The sequence below is a fragment of the Durio zibethinus genome, chromosome 10, assembly GCF_047325235.1.
Source record: "Durio zibethinus cultivar Kanyao isolate XHJ-2024 chromosome 10, ASM4732523v1, whole genome shotgun sequence".
Lineage (NCBI taxonomy): Eukaryota > Viridiplantae > Streptophyta > Magnoliopsida > Malvales > Malvaceae > Durio > Durio zibethinus.
Window position 1 is genome coordinate 13,981,479 of NC_143171.1, and position 25,876 is coordinate 14,007,354.

Genomic DNA, 25,876 nt, shown 5'->3' on the forward strand with positions numbered 1-25,876 from the left:
TTACCAATCTATTGAAAGATTTTACTGATTATTTATTTAAATAAATCTTAAATGAATCTGATGATAAAGCCTCTTCAGAATGAAACACTAGTCTCCATGAATACTTTTAAGGTGATGATATTATCTTAAATTACTTCTAAACTATTAAAATAATTTTAGGATTAATTTTCGATAATTAAATTATTTGGCAAATTATAAAGATATTTTTAAGCTTGGATAACTTAAATCAATATAACCTTTCTCACACATAATCATACTCTCAAATTTAAATATAATTTTGTAGACTAGAATCTATCATTTAAAGATATCTAAGTCAAGCTTAGGACTTCTTTTTAAAATAGGACAAGTTTGGTTAGGTGGCAAATCACACCAAAATAAGAAAAAGATTAGTGGCAACTCTTTTAGTCTATGTCTAGCCATAGGTTCACGGATCTATACGTTATGAAATTTAAGAAATAAAGATGACCAAAATGAAGTCATAAGTTAGAAAATAAAAAGTGACTAGGATTGAACCATAAATCAAGAAACAATAATAACTAGGAAGAAGCTACAAGTTAAGAAATAAAGATGACAAGGATGAAGTTTCAAGTCAAGAAATAAAAAGCAATTAGGATTAAACCGTAAATTGAGAAACAATAATGACAAAAATTAAACCACAAGTCAAGAAATAAAGAACGACGAAGATTGAACTGCAAGTTGATAAGCAACGATGACTGAGAATTGAACCATGAGTCAAAAAATAAAGATGATCAGGATAAAGTTGTAAGTAAGAAAATAAAAATGACCAAGGATAAATTTTTTTTAATATCTTCTCATGAAAGATCTTCAACATAACTTATCAATAGAATGTATGCAATATATATGACTATTATAATGAATTTGAATGGTAGAAATGCAATCAATGATTTATACCATATGGTTCTTGATCGTATTAACTCAATGTTTAAGATTAGTTCAGCTCTTTTAAACCCTAAAGGTTGCACTAATATCTTCCATCCCATTTATTTCTCTTTTTTTTTCTTTTCTTTTTTTTTGTGACAAATACCTTTTACGACCCTTACTTATATAGAAGCTTCCTCCAAATTCTTTCTTTAGTCATCTTTCTTACCAGTCAATTGATTTTTGCTTTTTTTTACTATTATCTACCATTATCACTTTTGAACAACACATAAGTATATTACAAGCATTATCAATAATTATCCTAACTTCAGTGACAAATGCAATGATTTCAAAATTCAGAGTTGAATATAGGTTTAATCAATGATGAAAATTTTATTTTGGTTTAAAAAGGAAATGATAAGGTTATTGAAACATAGAGGATCAAAAAATTTAAAAGACATTCAAGGAAATCAAATATAATTTCTTTAAATAATGAACATTTGACAAGCAAAGTTAATTCAAACCAGATCTTTTCTCAAAAACTCATTACACTTGTGATCTTGCTAGATTTGAACTCTTATAACTAATCCTAGCCCTATGGCTTATAGTTGTAGGAGACTTGCCCCAAACTTATCCTTTCTATCTTATTTCTAACTTTGTACTATTTCAATTTGCCTTCGTATGATTTTTCTTTAGCTCTTTCTTTGTTTAACCTGCCTTTTCAGGTTTTCAGCTTAAACGACTCCTTTTTGGTTCAAACTACTCCTTTTGGATTTTCAGTCTGAATATTCTTCCTTTTTCTTCTTTTTTTCTTTTTTTTTATTTTGTTTGTTATCTTTTTCTTTAAGAGAAATATTTCTTTATAGCATCAAAATTTACTGGAGTTGGAAATTCATCTTATTTATTTTTGCTTTGGCAAGATATTCTTTAGAACCATTTCTCTTTCATGAAAACATTAGGGTTGAAACTTTTTATCATATGCCCACATCACCTTTTTTTGGTACACTTACCTATATCAAAGTGCTGAGAGCCTCTTCTCTTCTATGAAATTTAATTGTTCAAAGCAATTTTAAACCCAATTTGCCTCATCCAATTTCACTTCCATCAATACTCTTAGAGAAAGAATCTCTAACTCAATCGATAATACTACCTCTATCTATACTAGTGAAAATGGGATGGCCCCCGTTGAAATCTGAATTGTTGTCCTATAAAAAGGCAAGGCAAAAATAATTTCTTTTACTAATTCCTATATGTGTTAGTTATCTTTTCCAATATCTTTTTTATGTTTTTATTTGCAGCCTTTATCGCACCATTCATCTTCGGGTGATATAGTGCTAAATGATGATGCTTTATTTTGAACTGTGCACACACCTATTTCATCATTTTGCTATTCAAGTTACTAGCGTTATCAAAGATAATTCTTTTTGGAAGCCTATACTAGCATATTATCACTCTTTTTATAAATTTGCATACCACTAATCATGAAACACTAGCATAAGAAACTGTTTCCACCCATTTGGTGAAGTAATCAATTACCATAAAGATGAAATGATGCATATTTAAAGCTTGTTGGGTTATAGGCTTGATCACATCCATTCCCTACATAGAAAATAGCTATGGAAGTGCCAATACATGTAATGAGACTGGAAGAGAATGAATTTTATTTGTATAAATCTGACACTTGTGACACTTTTTGGCATAATTGATACAATCATTTTCCTATGTAGACTAAAAATATCATGCCTTTATTATCTGTCTGACCATCATATGTCTATTGGCATGTGTTCCACTTATCCCCTCATGGATTTTTTCTAATATTTTCTTGCTTTCACAACATTTATACATCTTAATAATATCTAATCTCAACATTTTCTATACAAGATTTTTCCATCTACTAATCTTTGAATAATCTTCTTGTCATTCTGTGAAGCTTGCTCAAGATATTCTTAACACTTAATATACTGTACAATGTCATGATACTAGGGCTGATGATTTATTTCTTTTTCAACATTTGAATAATAGGATGATGAATACCACATCTATACTCTAATAAGGTGGGTTCCAATATTGGTATTTAATTTGAACATTGTGGCCAAAGTAGCTAATGCATCAGCAATTTGATTCTCTTCTCAAAGAACATGTTAAAACTGGATCCCTTTGAACTTTTTAATCAAATTAGCTATATGCTTTTGGTATAGCACTAATTTCGAGTCCTAGTCTTTCATTCACCATTAAGTTTATAAATCACTAAGGCTAAATCCCTATATGCTTCTAATACCTCAATCTTCTTTTTAATGGCCATTTATAATCCCATCACCATACTTTGTATTCAGTTACATTGTTTGTGTAATTAAAATTTAGTTTTGCTATGCTAGGATAATAATTTCCTTAGGGGGATATTAATACTACCTCAATGCCATACCCCATTATATTAGATGCCTTATCGAAAAACATCTTTTACAACTTTTTTACAGGCTCTTCATCTTCATTTCTAAGATTGCTAATAAATCTTCATCTAGGAAGTTAAACTTTATAGGCTTATAATCTTTTGTAACCCTATTAGTAAGAAAATTAACTATTGCATCTCTTCTTACGAATTTTTATGACACATATACAATATCACACTTGCCATTTAGCTATTCTGCCTAAAAAGGATGGTTTCTCAAACATGTATCCAAGGGGATCTAACTTTAATATGAGCTAAGTTACATGATAGAGCATATATTGCCTGAGTCAACGAGTAGTTAACACCAACGTGAAGCACATTTTTTCCAATTGAGAGTATTTAGTTTCATACTCTGTAAACTTCTTGCTCAAATAATAATAGCCTATTTTTTCTTGTCAGTTTAATCTCTTTACCCTAATATACATCCTATTGAATTTTTTTATACTGTTAAATATAGGATTAATGGCTGTCTTACAACAGATGGTACCAACACTAGTGGAGTTATCAAATACTTCTTAATCTTTCTGAAAGCATTTTGACATTCTTCATCCTAACTACTAGGATTGTTTTTAGATAGCAACTTAAAAATTGGATCACATTTTGAAGTGAGTTGGGATATAAAGTGAGAGATGTAATTTAATCACCTTAAAAAGCTTTTCATATATTTTTATGTATGCAAAGTTGCTAAATTTCAAATAGCTTGAATCTTATTAGGGTCTACTTCAATATCCCTTTCACTAACTACAAATCCTAACAATTTCCTCTATTTCGTACTGAATGTACATTTGGTCGAATTCAACTTGAGCTTGTACTTCTACAACCTTTTAAAGAGCTTTTTAAGGTTAGCTACATGATCTTCTCCTTTCCTAGACTTTGCTATCATATCATCAACATATATTTTTATCTCTTTGTGCATCATGTCATAGAAAAAAGCAATCATTGCTCTTTGATATGTGATGCTAGCATTTTTAAGCCCAAAAGGCATGACTTTGTATCAAAATGTTCCCCATATCATCACAAATGTGGTTTTTTCCATATCCTCTTGAGCCATTTTGATTTGGTTATATTCGAAAAACCTATCTATGAATGAGAATGTAGAATGCTTAGCAGTACTATCCACAAGGGTGTCAATGTGTGGCAATGGGAAGTTATCTTTTGGGCTAGCTCTATTTGAGTCTTGATAATCCATACACATTCATACTTTCTTATCTTTTTGAGGCACTAGGACTATATTGGCTACCTATTCTGGATATTTGACTACTTCAAGAAAACCAATTTCAAACCATTTTTTCACTTCTTCCTTTATTTTTAACAACATCATCGACTTCATATACCTTAACTTTTGTTATATTGGTCGATAGTTTGGCTTTAAGGGCAATTTATGATTAACAATATTTGTGCTTAGCCCAGGTATATCTTGATAAAACCATGCAAATATATTAACATATTCCGTTAACAAGTCCATTAGCTTCTATTTTTCCATTAGTGACAGTGAAGAACCGATTCTGACTTTTTTGTTATTCTCCTCATCTTTTAAATTTAACAGATTTATAATATCTTGATAAGGCTCTATGGGTTTCTTTTCTTGTTTCATCCATTTTAACAATTCATGAGGCAAATCATAATCTTTAGAGTCAATATTATCATCAAGCCCACTAATGTCAATTGAACTTTCAAAATCAAATCTAGCATTATTGTTTTATTCATCCATAATGTTCATTATTTAAAGACCTAAAATGAGGTATAACCATAAAAAAATATAGATAGGCTAATTGGGCAAAGATAAGAAAAATATAAGTAAAAAAAAAAAGAAAAATGGGAAGATGATGTATGAAAAATGCATTACATCCATTACTTAAGCTAGGATAATTAAAAACAAGCCCATATATTTACCCTCTACATGTTTTTGGGTAAACGCAATTGGAATTTAAAAGTTTAGATGTTTTAAGGATAACAGCAATAAAACATCATTTTCAAACTCCTAATCTTAGAAAAAGAAAAAAGATTATCTCATCTTTTACATCTCATCCACATCTTCTTTAATCTAAACTTGAGAGAAAGCTTCATTTATTTCAGCAATTGGTTTTCCTTTTTCTATTTTTGTTGATCCAGGATAGACATACTTGCCAGAATGAAATGTCTTATATAAATAAGGAAATACCATTCCTCTATCAATTGAATCATGCCCTTTGAGGCATGCCATTGTCTTTTATCTCTTCTCTATCATCATTCTTCTCCTATCTACAACAGTAGGCTTGAAACCTAAACCCCACATCTTTTTGTTTTCAATTGTAACTGGTGCTTTCTGGATTTCTTACAAAAATGCTCCCAAACCTTATCCATCTCGCTAGCCTTTGCTAATGGTTTGCTTGACTACCATGTTTGTGGTCTTTGATAATTAAAACACAAGTATCTTTATCTTTTTCTATTATATTTAGTACTTAATATCTCAAAGGCTCTAAACGTACACCTGAGTGCTTCTTCGACAGCTTTGACATAAGAAGTAGTTTGAGTCTTGGTTACCAATAAGTTTTTTTCACCATCTAAACAAACTTTTTTTCTTTTAGCAATAAACTTTACCTTCTAATGCAAAGACAAGGGTATCGCTCCCACTGTATGAATCCAAGGTCTTTAGAGCAAACAACTATGCGAAGGGGCAATGTTTATAATCTGGAATTAAACATTAATGGTACATGGACCAATCTACAATGGAATTTCAATATCACCAATCTTTTTTCTTCATGCCCCATCAAAAGCCTTAACTAACATACAACTGTTTCTTATATGTGACTGATCCACTGGTAGTTTTAAAAGTATGGTCATAAGTATCACATTAATAGATGACCATTATCAATGAACACTTTGGCCATAGTATGAGCTTTATATTTAACGGTAACATGTAGGGCCTTGACACTAACTCATCTTTCAGAAGGTATCTCATTATCATTGAAAGAAATAAAATACAAGCTATGATATTCCCCACCATATGATCCATATTCTCTATAGAAATATTATGCTCAACATAAACCTGATTGAGCACTTTAGCAAAACATTCTTTCATGGTTAAGAGTTTAGCAGTAAAGCCAATAACAAAATACGAGCTACCAATTTGTTCAACTAGTCTACTATACTGTACTTACTATGCTTAATAACCTTGAGAAATTCACAAGCTTCTTTCTTGGACATAGACTTTTTATATTAAACTTTTGGATTTGTCACAACAAGACTAGATTCTCTCTCTATTATGATTTTTTCTCTTTCTCTCTCTATTGTGACACTTTCAAGCATTTTAAAAGTGTAACAATGACCAGTCATAGTCATTCCTCCTGCTCCTATTATATTTATGGTGTATTCACTCTCTTTGTTCTCTAGAGCTATTTCACCACCAAACCCTTGGACCTCTACTTCATAATTATAGTCCTATGGGACTGACTTATCACTCTTATAATGAAAGGGACTAGGAATATAGATTGTCAATAATGCACTTGAGAAATACACCAACTCTTTTATAGCTGGCTCTGTTTCATCATTATCAAATATAGTGAGTGGTTTTAGAATGAAAAATGCTTCTAACCCATCACCTATCATACTTACATTACTAACATTTTCCTCAACATAGAATTCAATCACCCATTCATCCATCAATTGCTGCAACACCATTTAAAACCCTTGACAGTCTTGGATCATATGCCCCACATTCTTTTCATGATATTGACAATCCTGATCATCATCTATACTGTCACTATCATCAATTACAAGCAAAATCATTTTTGTCTTAACTAAACAATCAAAACCTCTTTCATTGAGGTCTTTACTTCACTGGCCCATCTTTTACTTTTGACCTTTATCCATCTGACACTGTATTAGTATTGCCATCAAAATGGTTGGGAAAAAGGTTTCTACCAATGTTGGTTTAGCCTTGAAGTTGAAATTCAACAAATCTTGATTTATCAACTCTTGCATTTTATGTTTTAGAGCTGTGTAATTTTCAGTAGAATGACTCATTTAACCATACTAATAATCACATTTGGCATTGGGATCATACCATTTTAGGTATAATGACTTCAATGGCTCCACAAACTTATGAGTAATAAGGTAACCTATCATCAACCATGGGTACAAACTAGTGTATGACATAGGGATAGGGTCAAATTAAGGTTTTTCTCAGTTGTTGTTATTTTATGGGTTCCTTTGACTTGAACTAGCTGGCTTAGTTGACATTACAAAAGTGAAATTTGATGGTTGTGGATTAAAGTCTAGTCTCTACGGTGGTTATTAGGATAGTTGATAGTGGTGTGGTGGTTGGGTAGCTTGATTAGTGGCTGGATAATAAGGAACGATGGTCCTCAATTATATGGGACAAACGATCGAAATAAAGGATTTCCCATTAACACAACATGTGTCTCTTACTTTTTCTTTCTTAGATTGACTAACTTTTTGGTACCAAAAGCTTTATGCCATTCAATTTTGCTAGTGTTAATGGCATTCTTGATTATTTCTCTTGAAATCACCATATCGAAGAAATTTTTTATAGCATTTCTTGCCAGTTTATCATAATACAGAGCCTTTAATGTGCTAACAAACAACACTATAATCTTTTTTTCAGTTAGCGGTGGTTGAACTTAAGTCGTTGTATCTCTCTAATGATGTGCGTATTCTTTAAAAGTTTTTAAAGACTTATTTTCCATATTCTACAAAGATAACCTATCTAGAGTTGTGTTAATGACATGCTTATATTAAGCCATGAGAGTTTTTCTAACTCTTTCCATGAATAAATTCAGCTTCGATCTAACTTGACATACTATCTTACTGTTAATCTAGTTAAACTATCTTGGAAATAGTATATTAGAAGTTTATCAAATTGAGTATAACTTGCCATTTTATGACAGAACATCATAACATAAGCAGAAGGACATTTTATTCCATCAAACTTCTCAAAATTAGAAACATTGAATTTTGCTAGGATAACCAAATCAAGCACCAAACTGAGTTTATTTACATCCATGCTCCTAAAAATGTCATTTCATTCCATAGCTCTTAATGTTTCTTCTAGCAGATCATACTTATTTTTCATCTCAACACTCACTACAGGCATAGACATGCCATATAGCTTTTCTTGTTTAACAAGATCTCTAAATTTGGTACAATGATAGGATTGATAGAACCTAATCCTTGATTTACATTCACGTGTACTTAAGTTTGACCAGCATAAGGTCTAGCATTAATGGAAAGGTTGGGTTGGTTAACAAAAGGGCTACCATAAGTAAAAGTTTGTATGATTGGTGGCTACAAATGAATTCCTCTAGAAGTATGAACTCGAGGTGGAGTGAACCTCATAGGATATGCTAGTTTTTCCATATTAATCCCAACTCCTAATCCCTGTGTGCTAGCAAATTCTTTGCCCTTTAGGGAGCCAAATAAACAATTATCTTAACTCGAACATCTGTGCCTCGATATTTAACTGTATTTCCATTACTCTCTTCCTTATCTCTTTCTATACCTTTTTCACCTTATCAAAACTAATTGTATTCTCTTCTTCCATGATTCGAGAATTATAATAAGTATTATACTTTTGCAAAATCACTTAACCTGACTTTTTTGGCTTCGCTATCTTTAAACCTCTAATTATTAATCATGAATTAGAATGCATGGTATAATCATCATCATCATTATTATTATTATTATTATTACTTTTATTAATTTACATGTATGCCATGAATGTAATGTAATGTAAAAGAGGTATTGCTTTGGATTAATCTAGGCAAAGGAAACATTCATTAACTATAAAAATCCTTGTACATCAACCAATCATTCATGCATTAAAACCATAAAAACACATAACTCATTCCATACTTATTATTCTTTGGTGAGTGTTGAGATCACTTCCATATTTTTTTAGGCTATACTCTTCTAGTACTCCACCATCTTTTTTTAGTTCTTCCACTTCTTTATTAGATCCCCTTAAGGGTTCAATATCCATCTTTAATCTCCTATTTTCCTAATGAAGATCTTGAAAATTTTTTTTTAACATCTTTCGTTCCTTGGTCAACTTCTTTAATGCATTATCCTTTATCATCAAATCATACCTCAACTGGTTAACTTGATCTATTATTGCCATATTATCTTTCTTTATCTTTTTCCTTTCAATCTTAAACTCTTGCTAGGTAATCTTAATAGCTGATAGGCTCTGATGTGGGGATGAGCAATTGATTTGAAAATCTACTGCTAAGGGTTTAACTTCATTGACTCTCTTCATTCTCCATACAAGGTACCTTTCTGTGACATTATTTACATATTTGGCGAGATTCATCCATTTAATTTGCTTTCATACCTTGATGACCTTTCGAATCTTTTTCATATAATTGGGCACCCTTAGTCCAACTTGAGTGAACTAAGCAAACTAAGTCTATGAGTCATAGGGATAAACTGACAAGAATCATATTGCCTCTAAATAATGAGAGGTGTATAGCTCACTACCCTCTATATTCCTAGCAATAGTACCCACAACTTGTTTCCACAACCATATAAAAGCATCCAAGGTGCTTTCCATGCTACATCCTCATAGTGAGCTTTAGAAAGTATGACATCCATTGACCTTTTGTCCAATCCTTTCGTCATTCTTTGGTGACAAACTCCTTGATTAGAATAAAATGAACAAAGAAAAGCCAAAACAATATATTTTTCCTAAAATTGACTTTTAAGCAAAACAAAAAGTAACTGAGCACATCCTATGAATCGCCCTTTGCCTTTTCATCAAGAAAAATTTAACGATCTAATGGTCTTTGCTAAAATGGTCAGTGAAAAATTTATACCTTTTTTCAATTACTCAAAAAAGTTAACCATTGATCCCTCTACGTGTCTTGACACCTTGGGGAATATTATCAATCCATACATGGCAAAAGCAAACAAATCCAACCCACAACCACTATCAAAATGCTTCTTTACATGCTCTACCAAAAGGCTAGTAGAATTGTCTTAACCTTATTATTTTCCTTCTTATGCTTGTATATCTCTTTAGTCGTTATTTGCATAATCTTGACCAATTTCTTTCTATATCCGATGGTCTTTTGCTCATTCCAATAAATATTATCTTGACTAGCTAACTCTATCCAAAATAGGGACAACTATTCTTCAATTATAGCTTGTTAGTTGAACACAAAACACCAATAAGATGAACCCCAAAACTATATTGCAACCCTAACTAGTTATTCATCAATTTTTACTGACATGAACAGTGCCACATCCCCATACTTTTTCAAAAAAATCTCTTTCTTTTTCTACTCTTCACTGTTGCCATATGGTTTCCATCTTAACTATATCATTCTAATTCAAATCCACATGTACCAATTACGAAAGTGTAAAAATATAACCAACCCTTAAATAGCCTCCTTCTTTTCCTTGAGTGCTTTTTGATTGGCTTTTAACTTTCAAATAATTCTTACTAGAGGTTGATACTACTATTGGCTGTATGACTTCTTTTGCTGTTGATTGATCCAAAGCAAATACCCCTCTTAAAATGTACTACCTATATTATGTATGCAACAAAATTAAACATTATACAAATAACAAAATAAAAAATCCAAACAAATAAATAATAAAAATAACAAAACAACCATATAATACAACAAAATAACAATATATATAGTGTCTTAACCTTTGGTAATTTTTTGAAAGGTGGCATGGCTCTACCCTAGGTAGGCTTTCTATGGCTCATGATATACTGGGTCAAGATTTATTCATCTAAAAGTTCTCAAATCAACCTTACATCATCTTCTATTACAGACTAATAAGGCACAACCATCCTTACCCATTACAAGCTATAAACAGAAAGGATTTGGTTTGCATGAAAATGTTCCACTAGCAAATGCAAAGGTTATCACCTCATAAGAGCATAGCTACTTAACTTTTTTTTAACAAGGATAGAGCCTAAGTCTAGAGTTCATGCATGCAAGTGAATATACAAAAGTGCGCAAAATAATATATTAATTAAAATAAAATATATAAAGCACAAATAACAAAAATCAAAATAAGATAATAACTAACATGCAATTTATTAATTTTATTAATTTCTTTCTTTTGAAAAATTAAAATAAAGGAAATTAAATTAAATATCAAATAATACTAATTAAATCCAAAATTTTTGATAGCACATAATTAAAATTTTGGCTTGCCTCTAAAAATATCCTTAGTAGAGTCGCTAAACTATCAGAATATATTAGTTCGGAGACTCGATCACTAGACGTAAAAATTTTAATAAAATGGGGAGTCACCACGAATCTTTTTTAGGATGTGATTGGCCATCCAAAAATCTTCTCTTTTTAACAAAACGGGTTTAAAGTTTATTAAAAAGATAATTTTGGTATACAAAAATAGGATTGGGTTTAGGAGTCAATTACGTGTGGAGAAAGATTAGCACCCCCATAACGCCCATAAAATTGGTACTAATTAATCACGTGCTATTTATAATTTTAGACAAAAAGACTTTTTTTATATGAAATTTAATTATAATTTCCTTTATTTTAAGAAATAAAATCAACTAAAAATCTTTATTTAGGAATATTATGAAAATCTTTGGATTAAAGAAATGCCTTCAAATTCTCTGACATAAAGGTAAAATTCAAATATACTATTTTCATTTAAGATTTATCACAATATTCCTTCAAAAATAATAAAATAACACTTTTGTAAATGACAATCATTTACGACTATCTAACATCTAGGCAGATTACCAACAATTATATTTCATGAAATACTATTTTAATTTTATTTGTTTAAAACTAATTTTTTAAAGAACTTTTTATGTAGTGAAAACAAAAAATGATATAATTAATATTAAATATCAATAATTAAAACAAACATATATGTGCATAATAGGTGTAAACATTAATCTAAAAGTGAGTATTTAAGGATCGAATTTTTAAATATTAAGAAAATATATAGACTCTCTGACCTCTAGGTAGAGTTTGGGTGCGACTATTTATATTTAAATATCATTTTGTTATGTATTATTTATTCTTTATTAAAATTTTTATTTTAAGTTATGAAAATATATGAAAATTCTTAATGAAATAAAATTTCCTAAATATGTCAACATCTAAATAGCATTCGAGAACAAATTATTTCTTAAAATGGTTTTCATTCAAACCTTTAAAATTTAAAATGATTTTGGAGTTTTTGGTAAGTTTATGGTTGCAAAGTTTAATATAGGGTTTCAACAAGGCCTAGGGATTCGACTTCCACCTAGGATTTAGGGTTTCAGGTTTCACTAAGGGTTTTGATTTTAAGGTTTCATTTAGGGTTTTAATTTCAAGGTTTCATTTAGGGTTTCAATTTTATGGTTTTGGTCTTAGGATTTCATTTAAGGTTTTAACATTAAGATTTTGTTTAGAACTTCAATTTTATGGTTTCGATTTTAGGATTTCAATCTTAAGATTTCATTTAGAGTTTTAACATTGGAGTTTCATTTAAGGTTTTAGTACTTTACAAACCTCTCTAAAAATTTTTAACATTTAGGCAAGCATTCAAAGCAAGTTTGTATTTTGTAATTTTCCTAAAAATTGGATCTTTTATATTTTCATATTTTTTTCTTTAAAATTGTTATTATTATTTATTTACCATTATATATTTTTCTAAAAAATGGATTTTTATATTTTTATTTATTTTCCTTTTCATTAAACATTTTATCATTATTATTATTATTTATTAATCTTTTATTATTTTATTTTTAATATTTAATAATTTTTCAATATCTTGGCAAAATTATTATTTTTTAAAACCTAATTTTTAATTCCCTCCAACATCTAAGAAGGGATTTTAAAATTTTATTTTTTTGTTTTATTATTTGTTTTGGCCTTTTCTTTTCTTTTTGGTTTCTTTTTCCGTGTGTTTGTTCTAGAATTTGAAAAATACCAACTAAGAATAGAAATGACAAAAAACTAACGCATGGATCAATTTATTAAACAATTAAAACAAGCAAAAATAATCACATAATAATAATAATAGTAATAATAAAAATAATGGATTTATTTCTTGCTAAAAGGAAGGGGTTTACTTCATAGTTTGCAGCTTTCTGTTTCAAACAGAGAAAAGTATCCCTATTTTCCTTGTTGCATACCAAGGTTTTCTTTTTTTTTAAAAAAAAAAAAGAGCATGAATCTGTATGACGAACTAGGCTGCCGTTTCACTTTTTTAAACTAAAACAACATTGAAGAAAAAGCCAGGACTATTGATAAATAGAAGAAAAAAAAAAACAAAACTGTATCAAGCCTCCCCATTATTTCCCTTCAAACTTTTAAGAATTTTAAGTTATGAAACTTTTAAAACCTCCCTAAGGCAAACCATTTTCTTTTCCTGTTCAGGATACCATTTTACTGCCGAAAGAAAAATAAACATACAGTCTTCTTTATGCTTAAACTACAAATGAAAGACATGAATTCAACTTTATGCCGCCAATTCCAACCAAAAAGCATAGCTGTTTTCTCATGCATGGAAACAACTCATGAAAGGGAAGAAAAAAACTACCTTTTTGGTTTCCTCTAGTGCATTTTGCTTTGCTGAAAGCCTCCCTTTCTTCTTCCCTGGGATTTCCTTCTTTTCTCTTTTGGCCTTATGGTCGCTACCTAGTGTTTCCTTACTTTCGGTTCTGCTACTGCCTCCCTAGTCTACGTTCAGCGTCTCTTGTTACCCGTTTTCACGTCTGGCTTCTGCTTTTATTCACTTCTCCTTCACACTTTCGTTTCCAGTTCCTTTCTTTTTTTTTTTTTTTTGCCTACTGCCGGTTGCTTCAATCTTTCTACTGCTTCTATCAGTTTTTTCTCTTCTCCCCTGATTTTTTGCAGTTTTTCTGGTTGTCTTCGTTCCTCCCCGCGTGCCCAATTTTCTGTTGGATGGTTCTTTTTTGCTGCCTTTTCTGCACGTTCTTTTCAACTTCTGCCTCATATTTTTTCTGCTACAACTGGTTTTCTGCTTGTCCTTCCCTCTTCTTCTGCTCTATATTTTTCTTTTTAGTTTTTTATTGCTCAGTTGCTTGCCGTTCCCTCCTCTTCTGCTCTATATTTTTTTCTTTTTTTTTTTTTTTGCTCCTTGCTGCCAGTTTTGTTTCTGTTTTTTTTTTTTTTTTTCTTAGTGTTAGCGTCTGCTTCCTCTGTTTTTGGTAACCGACCACTTGAAGCTGCCCATCAATACATAGTAGTTTTTTTTTCTAAACCATTTGCACACATGGCCCCTTTTCAGTTTTTTGCCTTGCCACCCCTTCTTGCCGTTCCCGTAACAGACCATGTAAGGAGGCTTTAAGCCTCATGCAGTCCCATGTCAGCATTGAGTTTCCTCTTTTTTTTTGTTTTGCAATAGTTTTTGTTTTTGATCCCTTCGTTTTTCACGTGCCTTCCTCCCATGTACATGCATGGTTTCTGCCCTCTTTTTTTTTTTTTTTGTCACGTGGGCTGCCCATTGTATTTTCTCATGCAAAGATAAATGAGTTCCATAATTTGGGCCTTGAAAAATTTTGTTTCGGCTTAGACTTATGCCATTTGAACTTTTAATTAATTTTGGGCCAAGCCCATTTCTTTTTTTATTTTTCAATTTTTACTTCTTTTTGTTATTTATTATTTTATTACTATTTTCTATTATATTTATTATTGCATTTTTTTATTTTTATGTTATTTTTAGTTGGTTTTTTATTTAATGATTTTTTATATTTTTTTATTTATTTCACTTAATGGTTAACAACTGCCTATTAATGAGCTTTAAAAGGAATCGTTGATCAGGCTTTTGTTGGACCATTCAAGAATGGGCCGTGCAATAAGCTTGAAAAAAAAATGATCAAGACCCAATTATAAAAACAATAAAATACCCCAGATAAAATTAGATATCTATAATAATGTGTTGGTGCTACCATGTTTAGACATTGTCATTTTTCTTATGTCTACAATTGTTTCATGTTCCTTTATTACCTATACGCATGGTTCTTACAGGATTGGAGAATAATACCTTGAAGCTCAGAGCTTCATTATTCTGTGAAGTCCCAATCTTTGCATGTGGACCATATATATGGCTTAAGGCTTTCATGTATTTTGCTTTTTCTACATGATGGTTGTAGACAATGATGAGGAAAGTTTTATTTTGTTATTATATTATTTTTTTTGCATGTGTACTACCTCTGTTGCATATTGGTTGTTAGGGAAAAGATGAAACTTTATTTTCCAAAGTTGCTACTCATATTTGCTTTGCTTGGACTTGATACATGTTGAGCAAATTATTTGTTTATTTATTTTTTATGTTGTTTTAGTTTTAGTATGTGAGGACGATTAACTTAAATGGTTGTTTTTTAGCATGTAGATGTTGCATAAGTTAGATTAGGGGTTAAAAAGTGAAAATTAATAAATTAATAAATAATAATAAATAAATAAACAAAAATAAAATAAAATAAAAATTTTAAAATCCTTCCCTAGATGTTAGAGAGAATAAAAAATCATGTTTAAAATAATAATAATAATAATTGCACCTAGATGTTGGATAATTATTAAATAATAAAAATAAAATAATAACAGATTAATAAATAATAATAGTAATAACAATAATTTTAATGGAAAATGAAAATATATAAAAGTATAAATTTTCATTTTTTTAAAGAAATTATAATTATAAAAAATGAGCTTACTTCGAAAGTCAACTTAGATGTTGAAGACTTTAAAAGAGGTTTATAAAAAACAAAACCCTAAAATGAAAACACAAAATAAAACCTTAAATTAAAACCTTAAAATAAAACCCTAAGTAAAACTCAAAATCTGTAGGTGAAACCCGAAATCTTAGATAAAACCCTAAACCCTAAGTGAACCCGAAACTTTAAATGAAACCCTAACTCTAGGTGAAATCCTAAATCCTAAGTGAAATCTTAAAGCCTTAGTTAAAACCCTAAATAAAACCTTGAAACCCTAAATCTACTCAAAACCCAAAACCATCCCAAAGTTTAAGGATTTACGTGAAAACCTTTTATGAAGTAATTTATTTCTGAATGCCACCTAGATGATAAGACATTTATGAAATTTTATTTCATTAAAAAATTTTTTTCATATAATTCATTAATCTAAATATAATAAAATTAAATAAAAAAATAAAAAATGGGATTTTAAACCTAAACTCTGCTCGAAGGTTAAGGAATCTTGATGATATTTTTATATTTAAGGACCTAATTCTGAAATTGCATTTCATTATCTTGCATGCCATCCATTCACACATGTTTGTTTTCTAGATTATTATTTGCATTCATTTTACATGCTCCTATTTTTAAATTGTTATTATTGTCCCTCGTTTAATTGTAGCATCACCCTTTTTCCTGCATAAATATCTTTTTATGAAAAATGTTATTTAAAAATAGATTTAAAAATAAATTAAAATAACATTCCCAAAAAAATAATTCTTAGTACTCTACCTAGATTTTGGAGAGTCACTAATAATTATTATTTGAAAATAATGCTATTTTATTTTTAAACGAATATTGTAGTAAATCTTAGACAAAAAAAGATTATCTTTGAATTCTACCTATATGTTGAACAATTATAAAGTATTTCTTTAATCTAAGATTTTCATAGTATTCCTAAATATAGATTTTTAATTGATTTTCTTTCTCAAGAAAATAAAGGGAATTATTATTAAATTTCAAAATGAAACCATTTTTTATTCAAAACTATAAATAGCACATGGTTAATTGGTGCCGATTTTTATAGGAGCTATGGAGGTGCTAATCATTCCCCATACATAATCGACTCTCGAATCCAATCCTATTTTCATAAACCAAAATTATCTTTTTAATAAACTTTAAACTCGTTTTATTGTTTTATTAAAAATATAAAATTTTTGGGTTATGACATTATGGCAACTTAATTGGGAGCTTCAAAAGTAAGGCAAAAAATTTTAATCATGCAGTAATAAAAGTTTTGGATTTAATTAGTTTTATTTTATATTCAATATAATTCCCTTTATTTTAATTTTTCAAAAATAATAATAAATAAAATAAATTGTATGTTAGTTATTATCCTATTTTGATTTTCTATTTAGGATTTGTTTATGTTATTTTGATTGATATATTGCTTTGCACACTTTGCATATTCACTTGCATACATGAGCTTTAGACTTGGGCTCCATCCTTATTAGGAGGAAGTTAAGTAACGACGCTTTAGTGAGGTGATAACATTCACATTTGTAAGTAAAACACTTCCACTCAAATTCAATTCTTTCCATTTAAAGCCTACAATGGGTGAAGGCTGGAGAGATCGATTTAGGATCTTTTAGATAAATAAATATCGACCCAACATATAATGAGCCATTGGTTGCCTCCCTAGGGTATAGCCATGCTATATTTTAGAAAATCACCAAAAGTTAAGACACCATATATATTCTGTTGTATTATTTTGTTGTATTATATGGTTGTTTTGTTCTTTTTATTATTTATTTGCTTTGGATTATTGATTCATTTTATTTGTTAGTCTTCAATTTTGTTGCATATATCATATAGGCGTTACATTTTTAAAAGAGGGTATTTGTTTTAGGTTAATCGTCATAAAAAAAAAGCTTTCATGAAGCCATTAGTAGTGTTAGCCTTTTGTATGACTTATTTGGAAGTTAAAAACTAGTCGAAAAGCACCCAAAAAAAAAAAAAAAAACAAAGAAAGAGGCTGCTTAGAGGTTGGTTATATCTCTATACTTCCACAATTGGTTCATGTGGATTTGAGTCAGAGTGACATAATCGAGTTAGAAAACATATAGTAGCAATAGGGAGTAGAGAAGAAGGAGTCTTTCTTAAGAAAGTATGGGGATATGGCGTTGCTTATGTCAGTAAAGATTGATGAGTCATTAATCAAGGTTGTTATACAATTTTGGGATCCATCTTATCAGTGCATTGTGTTCAATCAAGAACACCTAACCCCCACAATTGAAGAACACTCGACCTTACTCTGGATAAAATCTACCAATCAAGATAAGATTTATTGAAAAAAGTAAAAAAGCATCGGATATAGAAAAAAATTAGCAAAGATAATGTAAATAAGGGTTAAGGAAGTAGATAAGCACAAGAAAGAAAAAAAATGGGGTTAAGACAATCCATCAACTTTTCTATTAGAGCATATAAAGAGATATCTTGATGATGATCATGGATTAGATTTGTTTGCCTTGGCTATGTATGGGTTGATGATATTTCATAAGGTATTATCGCATATAAAAGCATCAATGATCAATTTCTTTGAGCAATTGGATAAGGGTATAGATCATTTATTGACTATCTTGGTGAAAACCATCTAATCACTAAACTTTTGTCGAAGAAAGGGTGATTGGATAAAGGCATAGATCATTCACCAACTATCTTGGCAAAGACCATTAAATCACTAAACTTTTGTCAAAGGAAGGGTGAAAGTGAATTTATAGGATATGTTTGATTACTTTATGTTTGGATCAGAAGTCACTTTTAGAGAAAAGAAAAGATACTATTTTGGCTTTTCTCCATTCATTTTATTCCAATAAAGAAGTTTGTACCAACGAATGGTAGAAGGATAGGACATAAAGATCATAGATGGCATTCTTTTTAAAGATCACTAGTGAGGATGTAACATAGAGAGCACCATGGATGTTTCTCATAACCATTTTATATAGTTGTGGAAATGAGCCATAGGCACCGTTGCTAAGAATATGAGGGGCAATGACTATGCACCGCTCATGGTCTACAGGTATTATGATTCTCGTCAGTTCATCTTTATGACTCATGAATTCAGATTACTCGAGTTTGATTATAAAGCACCCATTTATATGAAAAAGGTCTGAAAGGCATGAAAGCAAATTAATCAAATGAACCTGGTCCAATATGTAAATAACGTCACAGAAAGGTACCTTATATAGAGAATAAAGAAAGTCAATGAAGTTAGACCTTTACCAGTACATGTTTCAGATTAGTTGGCTATCTCCACATCAAAGCCTATAGTGTCAACTCTAGAGATTATGTAACAAGAGTTCGTGGTTGAAAAAAAAAAGATAGAGAAAGAGAAGATGGCGACGATAGATCAAATCAACCAATTGAGGTACAATTTGATGATGAAAGAAGATATATTACAAAAGCTAACTAAGGAACAAAAGGTATTGAAAAAGGATTTACAGGATCTTTACCAAGAGAATAAAATATTAAGAATGAACATCAAACCTTCAAGGGGACCAAAAAGAGTAATGGAAGAACTAAGAAAAATGATAGAATACTAGAAAAATAGATCTCGAGAAAACAAAGAAGTGGTCATTACACTCATTAAAAAGTAACAAACATGGAAAGAAAAGTTTTATGGAGTCTCTGTAAAGGTAGCAAGTGCCATCACGAAAATGATAAGCTAAGGGTCAAATTAAAAGAAGAAGGAAATAGGAATTTTAATTTGCAAAATGAGAAAAAAATATTAGAATAGGAGCTAATAAGCCTGAAAATCCAATTGGTTAAAAATCAAAATCACATATCTAAGATTTTGATCAAATGGCAAAAAAGAGGATGAATGGGCCTATACCTGTAATACGAAATTGAAGGCTCAAGAAAAATTGAGAGCAGAAAGCTTAAGAAAGCAATAGTATATAGAGCACATAACTTTTTAAATCTACAAGGTTGTACAAAAGACCAGTGAACTAGTGGAAAGAGTTAAAGCACTTGAATAAGAGATTACACCAACTCAGGATTGCAATTAACGATCATTAAATTTTCTATGTAAAGCTAAAAAGATATATGCTCAAATTAGGTGTTTTTATGTTTTAACAAAAGAACAATTGGATGATGTACAAGAATTTCCATGGTTAATGAATGTTTTCTTTGCTTAGATATATCCAAAGCAATACCTCATATACATTTGATTACATTCTTTGCATACATGTAAATTAATAAAAGTAAAATTAATAATAATAATAATAATAATAATAATAATAATAATAATAATAATAATAATAATAATAATAATGATGATGATATTACACCATGCATTATAATTCATGATTAATAAGAGAGGTTTAAGGATAGTGAAGCCAATGAAATCAAGTCAAGCAATTTCGCACAGGTATAATTCCTAATTCTCGAGTCATGGAAAGAGAGAACACAACTAGGTTTGAAAGGGTCAAGAAAGTACATTAAAAGATAAGGGAAAAAGTGATGGAAATATAGTTGAACATCGAGACATAGATGTTTGAATTAAGGTAGTTGCTAGCTAACTTGTTAAAAGGTAAAAGAATCAATGGCATACTAGGTCTAGAAAACAAAACTAATACAGAGGAACCATTTTTTCTTTTGAATGATTTGCTCTAAAGTATATTCCCTTTCATTTTCTTATACTTTCCACCCATTCTTTTCTTTTTTTTTCTTATGTTCTTCTTTCTTTTACCTTTTCTATTTTTTTCACCTTTTTTTTTCTTTCACTTAGTGTATTCAAAACTTTGGAAACTTTTATATTGGGCCTTTACCTACAACATATGGGATTCTTTTTTGGACATCATCATTCTTAAACCTTAAATACATTATTTTTTACCCCTCAGTGCAAAGGGTGATTCTTAGTTAAGGTTTATTGTTGAAAGAAAATTTATCAAGTTCAAAGAGGTAGCAAGGGATAAATATTTTTATATATGTGAAGGAATTCCCTTTGGGAAATAAATTTAAAGAAAGGTTTTTCATTTCAAAAGTTTTTCTCTTTTTTTTTGGACTTTATCTTTCTTAATTTTTTCATTTTGGCTTTTTCATTTTGGGCTCTTGTTTCTTTTCCAAAATTTTTCGATTTATCAATTCTTTATTTGGATTTATTAAAATTTTTTAAATACATGATGTCATAACCATTTTGTTTGTCATTTTCTCTTCACCCTTTATTTTTTATTTCTTTATTTTTTTCCTTTTTCTTTATTTCTTTTTTTTTACATTCCCCCTTAACTCATGCATTAATCCACTTTGCCAGCAGTGCGATTTATGGAAGATGTTATATTTTAACAAACCACCATTAATGAATGTTATTATGAGAAAAAAAGTTTATATGGGATGAACAGGAAAAAAAGTCATATAGAATGAACTTGTTTAAGGTGTCAAATGGTTAACGTTACTCCACAAAAAGAAAACATATGGGTTAATCATAACTCTTTTAAGGGTATCAAGGTTTTTCTTTTCTAAGCAACATGCCCTTGGACTAGGACAATTTTGGTGTGGAAAATTGAAAGGTTGGTATGTTTGAAGTCACTTTATAGGACTTGGTGTGACTTTGATTTTGAAAATTTTTGGAGTTACAACGTAACATTGACATATCAAATTACCATATTTGAATTTTTAACAATTGTTGTGTATGCCTGATCTTCTAAGAATCCTAATTTCTTTTTCTTTTTAAATAGTTGTTTTATTATTTATTGCTTAAGAAAAAATTATCACTCTTTGATATCATAACATTATCAAGCGAAGGTAGGGTTCACAAATTGAAATTCATGGCTTTTAAAGGGTTATGGTTGATGCATATAATAATAGAATAATTTAAGAAATGGTGTTTAGATATTTGAAAAATTCTTAATTGTGATTGCTGACTCATGTGAGACTCTTTTCTTTTATTACAAAACTTTCTCTCCTTCTTTTTTCCTTTTTTTAAGTCATTTCTTTTTCTTTGGAACTTAACTACATTGGGCTTTATTCAAATCCAATAGTTTCCCTTTTTTACTATTTTTCTTTCAAAGAAAACCTACAAGTTCAAAACTTAAAAGAAATAAAAAACCTCAAATGACTATATAGATCCATAAGACACTATAATGCACAACATTCATTCATTTAATGCTCAAGCACAAACCTAAAAAATTCACATTCCTAATAATGCTCTTAAGGTGACATTCAAACTTACAAAAAAGAATTCCTCACTTGGTACTCCACTTTTTGCATCACTGACCCTCAATTCCACTACTATTAATCTGGAGTTGAGTAAAGGACAAACAAGCACAAGTGTAAGGCTATGCGATTGGTGGTTGCAAATAGATCCTAAAAAGCTTGAACTTGAAGTGGAGCAAATTCTAAAGTATACAATGGTTTCTCCGTATTAGTTTTATTTTCTAGACCTAGTATGCCATTGATTCTTTTACCTTTTAACAAGTTAGCTAGCAACTACCTCAATTCAAACATCTATATCTCGATGTTTAACTATATTTCCACCACTTTCTCCCTTATCTCCTCATGTACTTTCTCAACTCTTTCAAACCTAGTTGTGTTCTCTCTTTCCATGACTCGAGAATTAGGAATTATACATGTGCGAAATTACTTGACTTAATTTCATTGGCTTCACTATCCTTAAACCTTTCCTATTAATTATGAATTATAATGCATGGTGTAATATCATTATTATTATTATTATTATTATTATTATTATTATTATTATTATTATTATTATTATTATTAATTTTGCTTTTATTAATTTACATGTATGCAATAAATGTAATCTAATGTAAATGAGGTATTGCTTTGGATATATCTAAGCAAAGAAAACATTCATTAACCATAAAAATTCTTGTACATCATCTAATCATTCTTTTGTTAAAACATAAAAACACCTAATTTGAGCATATATCTTCTTAGCTTTGCATAGAAAATTTAATGATCGCTAATTGCAATCCTAAGTTCGTGTAATCTTTTGTTTAAGTGCTTCAACTCTTTCCACTTGTTCATTGGTCTTTTGTACAACCTTGTAGATTTGAAAAGTTATGTGCTCTATATATTGTTGCTTTCTTAAGCTTTTTACTCTTAATATTTCTTGAGCCTTCACTTTTGAATTACAAGTATAGGCCCATTCATCCTCCTTTTTTGCCATTCGATCAAAATCTTAGATATGTGATTCTGATTTTTGATCAATTAGATTTCTAGGATTATTAGCTCCTATTCTAATACCTTTTTCTCATTTTCCAAATCAAAATTTTTACTTCCCTTTTCTTTTAATTTGACCCTTAGTTTCTCGTTTTCGTGATGGCATTTGCTACCTTTGCAGAGACTCCATAAAATTTTTCTTTCCATATTTATTGCTTTTTAGTGAGTACAGTGATCGTTTTTTTTTTAGATCTATTTTTCTAGTATTCTATCATTTTTCTCAGTTCTTCCATTTCCATTTTTGGTCCCCTTGAAGGTTTGATGTTTTTTTCTCAATATTTTATTTTCTTGGTAAAGATCCTGTAAATCCTCTTTCAATACCTTTTGTTCCTTAGTTAGCCTTTGTAATGTATCTTCTTTCATCATTAAACTATACCTTAATTGGTTGATTTGATCTGTCATTGCCATCTTCTCTTTCTCTATTTTTTTCCTTTCAACCATGAACTCTTGTTACGCAATCTCTAGAGTTGACAATATAGGCTCTGATGTGGGGATAGGCAACTATTCTGAAACATGTACTGGTAAAGGTCTAACTTCATTGACTATCTTCATTCTCTATATAAAGTACCTTTTTGTGACATTATTTGCATACTGAGCCAGGTTCATTTGATTAATCTACTTTCATGCCTTGATGACTCCTTGAACCTTTTTCATATAAATGGGTGCCTTATAATCAAACTCGAGTAAACTAAATTCATGAGTCATAGAGATGAACTGACGAGAATCATAATACCTCTAGACCACGAGCGGTGCATAGTCATTGCCCCTTATATTCTTAGCAACGGTACCTATGGCTCATTTTCATAACTATATAAAATGGTTATGAGAAACATCCATGGTGCTCTCCATGTTACATCCTCACTAATGATCTTTAAAAAGAATGCCATCCATGATCTTTATGTCTTATCCTTCTACCATTCATTGGTGACAAACTTCTTTATCGGAATAAAATGAATGGAGAAAAGCCAAAATAGTATCTTTTCTTTTCTCTAAAAGTGACTTCTGATCCAAACATAAAGTAATCGAACATATCCTATAAATTGACTTCACACTTCTTTTGACAAAAGTTTAGTGATTTAATGGTCTTTGCCAAGATAGTTGGTGAATGATCTATGCCTTTATCCAATCACCCTTCTTTCGACAAAAGTTTAGTGATTAGATGGTTTTCACCAAGATAGTCAATGAATGATCTATACCCATATCCAGTTGCTTAAAGAAATCAATCATTGATGCTTTTATATACCATAACACCTTAAGAAATATCACCATCCCAAACACAGCCAAGGCAAACAAATCTAATCCATAATCATCATCAAGATATCTCTTTATATGCTCTAATAAAAAGTTGATGGAATTGTCTTAACCGTATTTTTTCTTTCTTATGCTTATCTACTTCCTTAACCCTTATTTACATTATATTTGCTAATTTTTTCTATATCCGGTGCTCTTTTGCTTTTTCTAATCAACCTTATCCTGATTGGTAGATTTTATCAATAGTAAGGTCGAATACTCTTCAATTACGGAGGTTAAGTGTTCTTGATTGAACATGATACACTGATAAGATGGATCCCAAAATTGTATTACAGCCCTGGTTAATGACTCATCAATCTTCACCGACATAAGCAATGCCATATCCCCATACTTTTTTTAGAAAGACTCCTTCTTCTCTATTCCCCATTGCTACTATATGTCTTCTAACTCGATTATGTCACTCTGACTTAAATCCACATGAACCAATTATGGAAGTATAGAGATATAACCAACCTCTAAGTAGCCTCTTTCTTGTTTATTTTTTTTAGGTGCTTTTTGACTAGTTTTTAACTTCCAAATAAGTCATATAGGAGGCTAACACTACCAATGGCTTCATGAGAGCTTGTTTTTATGATGATTAACCTAAAACAAATACCCTCTTTTAAAAATGTAATGCCTATATGATATATGCAACAAAATTAAAGACTAATAAATAAAATGAGTCAATAATCCAAAGTAAATAAATAATAGAAAGAACAAAACAACCATATAATACAACAAATAATACAACAGAATATATATGATGTCTTAACTTTTGGTGATTTTCTAAAATATAGCATAGCTATACCCTAGGGAGGCAACCTATGGCTCATTATATGTTGGGTTGATATTTATTTATCTAAAAGATCCTCGATCGATCCCCCCAACCTTCACGCATTGTAAGCTTTAAATGAAAAGAATTGAATTTGAGTGGAAGTGTTTTACTTGCAAATGTGGAAGTTATCACCTCACTAAAGCGTCGTTACTTAACTTTCTCCTAATAAGGATGGAGCCCAAGTCTAAAGCTCATGTATGCAAGTGAATATGCAAAGTGTTCAAAGTAATATATCAATCAAAATAACATAAATAAATCCCAAATAGAAAATCAAAATAGGATAATAACTAACATACAATTTATTTTATTTATTATTTTTTTAAAAAAAATTAAAATAAAGGGAATTATATTGAATACAAAATAAAACTAATTAAATCCAAAACTTTTAATAGTGCATGATTAAAATTTTTTGCCTTACTTTTGAAGCTCCCAATTGAGTTGCCATAATGTCATAATCCAAAAATTTTATCTTTTTAATAAAACAATAAAACAGGTTTAAAGTTTATTAAAAAAATAATTTTGGTTTATGAAAATAAGTTGAGTTCAAGAG